Source organism: Lactuca virosa, chromosome 3 (genome assembly GCF_052849685.1).
Source record: "Lactuca virosa cultivar CGN04683 chromosome 3, Lactuca_virosa_CGN04683_v6, whole genome shotgun sequence".
NCBI classification, from domain to species: domain Eukaryota; kingdom Viridiplantae; phylum Streptophyta; class Magnoliopsida; order Asterales; family Asteraceae; genus Lactuca; species Lactuca virosa.
This window is the reverse complement of record NC_136428.1, coordinates 429,540,836-429,547,820: the sequence shown is the minus strand read 5'-3', so window position 1 is coordinate 429,547,820 and position 6,985 is coordinate 429,540,836.

Here is a 6,985-nt window from a genome sequence, read left to right as displayed (position 1 = left end):
AAAATCACCCTTCACAGGTACATGTGATAGGGGTGAAGGCTTGTTGGACTTGGTACACACAGATGTGTGTGGGCCCTTCAGAGTTGCTACAAGGAAAGCTAATCGCTATTATGTGACTTTTACTGATGATTACAGTAGATATGGATATATTTACTTAATCAAGCATAAGTCAGAAACCTTTGAAAAGTTCAAAGAGTTTAAGCAGGAAGTTGAGAATCAATTGGGCAGGAACATCAAGATGCTCCGATCCGATCGGGGAGGAAAGTATCTTAGCATTGAGTTCCTTGACTATCTTAAGGAATGTGGGATTGTCTCACAATTGACACCTCCCAGGACACCACAGTTGAATGGTGTGGCTGAGAGGCGCAATCGAACCTTGTTGGATATGGTTCGTTCCATGATGAGTCGAGCTTCGTTACCAATCTCTTTCTGGGGGTATGCTTTAGAGACTGCCGCCCATATCCTTAATCTAGTCCATACTAAAAAGGTTGCCAAAACACCTCACGAGATGTGGACTGGGAAAGTACCCAATTTGGACCACATCAAGATTTGGGGTTGTGAAGCTTTCGTGAGGCGTGAGACTCATGATAAGCTTGAACCTCGAAGTGAGAGGTGTATTTTCATCGGCTACCCACAGAGATCCTTTGGTTACCTCTTCTACAGACCCAATGATAATGTGGTCTTTGTAGCAAGAAGAGGAGTCTTTTGTGAGAGAGAATTTATAAGCCAAGGGGACAGTGGGAGGCAAATTGACCTTGAAGAGCTTCAAGAGTCAAGCGGTGAAGGAACCTCAAATACTATCGACCAACCTGAGGAGGAAACTCCTGTTGAGCCGATAGATGAGTCTGTACCTCCAAGACGTTCCACTAGGGTGAGGAACACACCTGATTTTTATTATGGTTATCACATCACCACTGAAGGTGATACATTTATTAGTGATAGTACACTAATAGATTTGAATGAACCTAATAATTACAGGGAAGCCATGGCAGGCCCTGAGTCTGCTAAATGGAAGGAGGCTATGGACAGCGAGATTCAGTCCATGTATGACAATCAAGTGTGGAACTTGGTTGACAATGTACCAGGTCGTAAGACAGTTGGGTACAAATGGATCTTCAAGAAGAAGATCGACATGGATGGGAAAGTACACACTTATAAAGCACGACTGGTTGCGAAGGGCTTTACTCAAACTCCGGGAGTTGACTATGATGAGACCTTCTCACCAGTAGCTAAGATTAAGTCTATTAGAGTGTTGTTAGCCATAGCTGCATTTCATGATTATGAAATATGGCAAATGGATGTCAAAACCGCTTTCCTTAATGGGAAGTTGGCTGAGGATGTTTACATGGCTCAGCCAGAGGGTTTTGTCGATCCAAAATACCCTAATAGAGTGTGTAAGCTTGAGAAATCCATTTATGGATTGAAACAAGCGTCTCGCAGATGGAATCTTTGCTTTGATGAGAAGGTCAGAGAGTTTGGCTTCTCTAGGAGTGAGGATGAGTCATGTGTGTATGTTAGGGCCAGTGGGAGTATAGTCAGCTTTTTGGTGTTGTATGTGGATGACATACTTCTCATAGGAAATGACATCCCAACTTTGCAAGAGGTTAAGTCTTGGCTTGGGAAGTGTTTCGCTATGAAGGACCTTGGGGAAGCTGCCTATATCCTAGGGATAAGGATATTAAGAGACAGGAGTAAGAGACTAATTGGACTTAGTCAGAATACTTATGTGGGTAAGGTACTGAAGAGGTTCAGTATGCAAGATTCCAAGAAAGGAGAATTACCAATCCAGAGTAATGCCAAGCTGAGTAAGACTCAGAGTCCGAGTACAGAGGCTGAGATAGCTGAAATGAGTCATATACCATATGCTTCCGCTGTGGGCTCGATCATGTATGCTATGACTTGTACTCACCCTGATGTGGCCTTTGCTTTGAGCATGGTCAGTAGATATCAAGGGAACCCTGGCAAGGCACACTGGACAGTGGTAAAGAACATTCTCAAGTATCTGCGGAGGACTAAGGACTGGGTCCTTACCCTCGGGGGCAGTGATGACTTGAGAGTGGAAGGATATAGTGATGCTAGCTTTCAGACTGATAGGGATAATTACCGCTCTCAGTCAGGTTGGGTCTTTATCCTAAATGGAGGGGCAATTACTTGGAAAAGTTCCAAGCAGGAGACAGTAGCTAATTCAACTTGTGAATCAGAGTACATAGCAGCAAGCGAGGCAGCAAAAGAGGCGATATGGCTAAAGAACTTCATCGGAGACCTTGGAGTTGTACCAGCTATAAAGGAGCCAATGGAAATTTTCTGTGACAGCGAAAGTGCGGTTGCTTTGGCTAAAGAACCAAGAGATCACGAGAGATCTAGGCACATTGACAGAAAATACCATTTCATCAGACATAGAATAGAAGAAGGACTCCTCGTGGCAAAGAGGGTATCATCAGATGAGAACCCGGCAGATCCCCTCACGAAGGGACTGAGCAGGGTTAAGCATTTACAGCATGCGAGGCGCATTGGGCTGAAGGATGATATTAGTTTCAATAGTTGCTACACATTCATGAGTGCTCATAAGTTCTGGGTATTGGATTCAACCCACGCTCACTTGCATCACTTCATGGAATTTATCTCGAGTGATCGTGAGACGGTAATATCATATAAATCTTCAAACCTAGAGATATGAGTTGTTGACTATGAGTTGGTTATTCATTGATTGTACGAAAACGCATTGGTTACTCGATGTTATAAAACGTGCCTTTGTAAATAATTCAACAAGTAGTTAGTACAAGCATATCAGTCGAAGTTTATATGTTCCTTCTAGAAATAGAAGCGATATCTGGGCCCCTCGATGATTTGGTTTTGACTTATGTACCGGGCCCGGTCAGAACCTAATTGATGTGTTCAATTTAGTTCTATGTCGAAACAAATCAGAGATCGAGAAACAAATGCTGGACAATAAGTAAGACCATGTTCCATGTGTTTGTCCGGCTGATATCATGAGAACAGAGGATTATATGATCACTTATCTTAAATGGCGTATCATCATCATCTCAATTCTGAGAGACTTTGAAAGAGCTACGATTGCTAGTCGGATTTTGAAGTCATATTTGCAAATATAGTTATTAGACTTATCCAAGTGGGAGACTATTGGATATAGTGTCTAAGTCCATAACTTTATTTGGTATGTACTTGACCCGACCCGGCATGGTCCATTTGAGTTGCATGGCATGGCAATACTTGGATAGACTAAATGAGAGAAAGGACACTTGTATATTATAAGTTCTAATATATTAATAATAGTATTATTTAATTAGTGTTGATCAAATATTAATCTAGTATTAATTTGGTGATCAAAGTGATACTAATTAAATACAAAGGGTTGATTATGACAATCATCAATTCTTTTATGGTGGATTAATGATCCATGGTTTATGGGTTTGGTTGTAACCATATGGAGCTCCATGGATAGTCCATGGGAGTTACAAACCCATGGGTCATGAGAAATCAAGAGTCATGACAATTAAGAGTATTCATGTGAAAACCCTAACTGTGACTACACTATAAAAGGAACCCTTTGGCTAGTAAAATCGGCACCTAGGGTTTCTAGAGAGGGCATAACCGATTTTCAAGTGTAAGAAGCATTCTCTCAAGTTATTCCAAGTTTTGTGGTGTTGTGTGAAGCATTTGAGGCACAACATTTGGGGTGCTAGGCTCACAAAGTCTTGAAGGAATCCAAGCAACAACAAGGTATGTATTTCTACTAGTTTTATGTTTTATGAAATCCCCATGCCATGCTAGTTAGGAAATAACCTTGAAAAAGAAATTTGCATGTATATAGAGAAAACATAGATTCAAGGCTATTAGGGTTGCATGTACACTTAGGAAGTGTTAGAATGCTCAAAACCCATCAGCTTCTTCTTTGGAGATTTCGAAGATTTTGACTCAGTTTCAATCTTCTTCGTCTTCTTGGATTTCGTATCATCTCTATCCAGGAGTATGCCAGTTTCGATTGAAAAATCAATAGTCTTCAAATATGCCACCAATACAGAGTTCGAAGGATCAACTCTTTTAAGCATAACATCTGGAATACGAGCAACTGATGGAAAAGCTTCAGCATTATCTGTGACATCCTTCGGATAGTGGTATGATTGAAAAACTGCTTTGTCTTCATCATTAGGTACCAAAATCCCTTCCTTATTGTAAAAGTATTGCAAGATCAAACTCCAGTATCTTGCACACGAAATACCATGAATAGCATTCGTGTGTTCTATACCTTTTTGAAATTCCTTCCACAACTGTGTAGAATAATCTACTTGAAGATCATAATAAATGCCAACAACCATGGCATAAACCTTCATTCTTCCTTTATCAAGACCAGCAGATCTCCCAGTCAAACATCGTAGAAAAATACCAAATAAGAAATTCCATAGGCATGGAAGACCAGACTTCTTAAAATCACTAATCTTGGACAATGGTGGCTGATATCCCATTTCATTAAACATGTGAACGATTTGTGGAAAAGTAAATGAAACATATGGAGGCGAATTCGGAATATCAAGAATTTGGCAGAAGAGTTTCTTGGATAGCCTGACCTTTTTGTCGTTCACCAGATGAAAAGTAATCGTATCAGATGCTTTGTTGTAAGTCGCAGTTGATCCTGCTTGAGAAAGCCAGGACAATGGAACAGAGAAAGAATTGAACATCGCCTTAGCCAAAACCGAGTTCTTCAAAGCAACTATTAGCATCTTCAATTCTTCCGGGTACTGAGAAACTTCACCCTCCAAGTAGTAGTTTGTTGCTTGAATCTTCATTATTGGTAAGGAAGAGGCATCTTCAGTGGTATGAGAATCAACATGAGCAGAAGTCGCCATTGTTAGGGTTTGAAGATGATGATGAACAGAGAATTTAGGAAATTTGCTTTTTGATCGCGTAAACTGACAATGAACCCTTGAATTCCCTTTTATATGTAACCCTTAAATTTGAATTTGAAGCGGGATATGTATTTAATGATATCCGACGTGGCACCTTGAAAATCGGACCATTACTGCGTAAAAGTAGCCATGCGTCAAAAAGTAGCTGTCACATCGCCTTGAAAAACGGACAGAATACCATACGTCATTTATAAACAGTCTGTCTTGTAATCCCCAAGAAAATTGTAACCGTCAGAACCCTTCGAATGGAAGCAAGGCTCTTTCACTTTTGGGATGAAAAGCGAAGTCATACGCCAGAAGTTCGAAATCATCATCCTGAGTTGGTATTACTCATAACCTCAAGGATTTCGTGAGTGCAGTGTTCCAAAGAATATAGACGAGAAACAAAGATAAGAAAAATATGGGATATTGTGATGTCAAACCATTGACACAAAAGCAGATGAAATCCCGGGCAAAGATTACTTCATTAATCATTAAGAGAAATGATCAATAGCTTGTGTGGGTTCCCGTGAATTACAATCGAATACTTGTTGATAAGTATCGAAGGGCTTCTTTTATAATGCTTCGTGGATAGTTCAAAAATTTCGTTACATGTCATCCTAAACATAAGGTGAGAAATTGTAACAGAAATTACTTGTTTGACCAGTGTAGTCAGTGACAAGTTGATTTAGATAAATTTTGAAATGACAAGGACATTCGAATGAAACTTACACGGAAATCATATTCAAGAAAAAAATTTGTGTGCTGGATCTTGTTAGGTAACAAACATCGTGGATTTCGAATGTTTGATCAAGACCACTCATTCGAAATGAATATGATTTGGAGTTTCGAATTTTGGTACAGAAACAAAAGTTTCGTGAAAATCTGGAACTTAGTTCCCCGTCAATTCCTTAAAAAAGGTAATGAAAATTGGGTTTCACTTTCATCACGGTCTCATGATGTCAGATCATAAACACAGAGTTTTGATATATCTAAGTCTCGATGGGTTTGATCAGAGACCTCTCGGACATATGTCTTCGTGTGTGATCGTGTAAGAACTTTATGGATGAAAAAGATTAATGTAAGACACGAAAAGTACCTCTGTTATATTTGGACCAAACAGTAAACTCTTAACTCATTTTGAGAAGAGTAAGGTAACTCAGAGACTAATGTGAATATAAGACTGATTGGGAAGAAATCTTCGTATGAATAATTTCATTAAGGCTTTCGTACACACACATTGAGTCATGGAGGCTTTGGTCAACATACAACAGCATGCTTCTAGGGACAACCTAACTAGTTCGAATGATGACAAATTTATCGATTCATACGAAAAATGTACCTGACCCTAGTGCTGCAAGCATAATCCCCATTTGAATCGTCATGATAATCTGCAACAAAATACTAAAAAGAAATAAGAATCAAAATATTTTTGTTGTTTTGATTTTTCGAAAATAAAGACAGAACAAACGAAAATCTTTTTGAATTTTTTAATTTTCGAAAATTAAATGACAAACAAACGAAAATCTTTTTGGATTTTTGAATTTTCGAAAATTAAATGATAAAACAAACGAAAATATTTTTGGATTTTTGAATTTTCGAAAATTAAATGACAAAACAAACGAAAATCTTTTTGGATTTTTGAATTTTCGAAAATTAAATAACAAAACAAACGAAAATATTTTTGGATTTTTGAATTTTCGAAAATTAAATAGTACTTGATGCAAATATGCAAAATTTTATCATCCCCTTATAAGTAACAAATGTACGAATTCGAAGGGGTCGAAGCGTTGACTATGAACAGTAACATCTGAATCAACCCTTAAAATAAGTAACAAATGTGCGAATTCGAAGGGGTCGAAGCGTTGACTATGAACAGTAACATCTGAATGCTGAATGACTTTGCCTTGTCTTTTATTCAGCGCCTCTGATTCATTCCTTATCATGCATCATTCTTCTTTTTCGCATGGAACAGAATTTCCATCGATCATTCCAAGTCCCTCTATAATTCTCACAAAGGATTTTTCATCTAAAGGTTTCGTGAAAATATCAGCTAACTGATCAGTTGTTTTCACGAAATG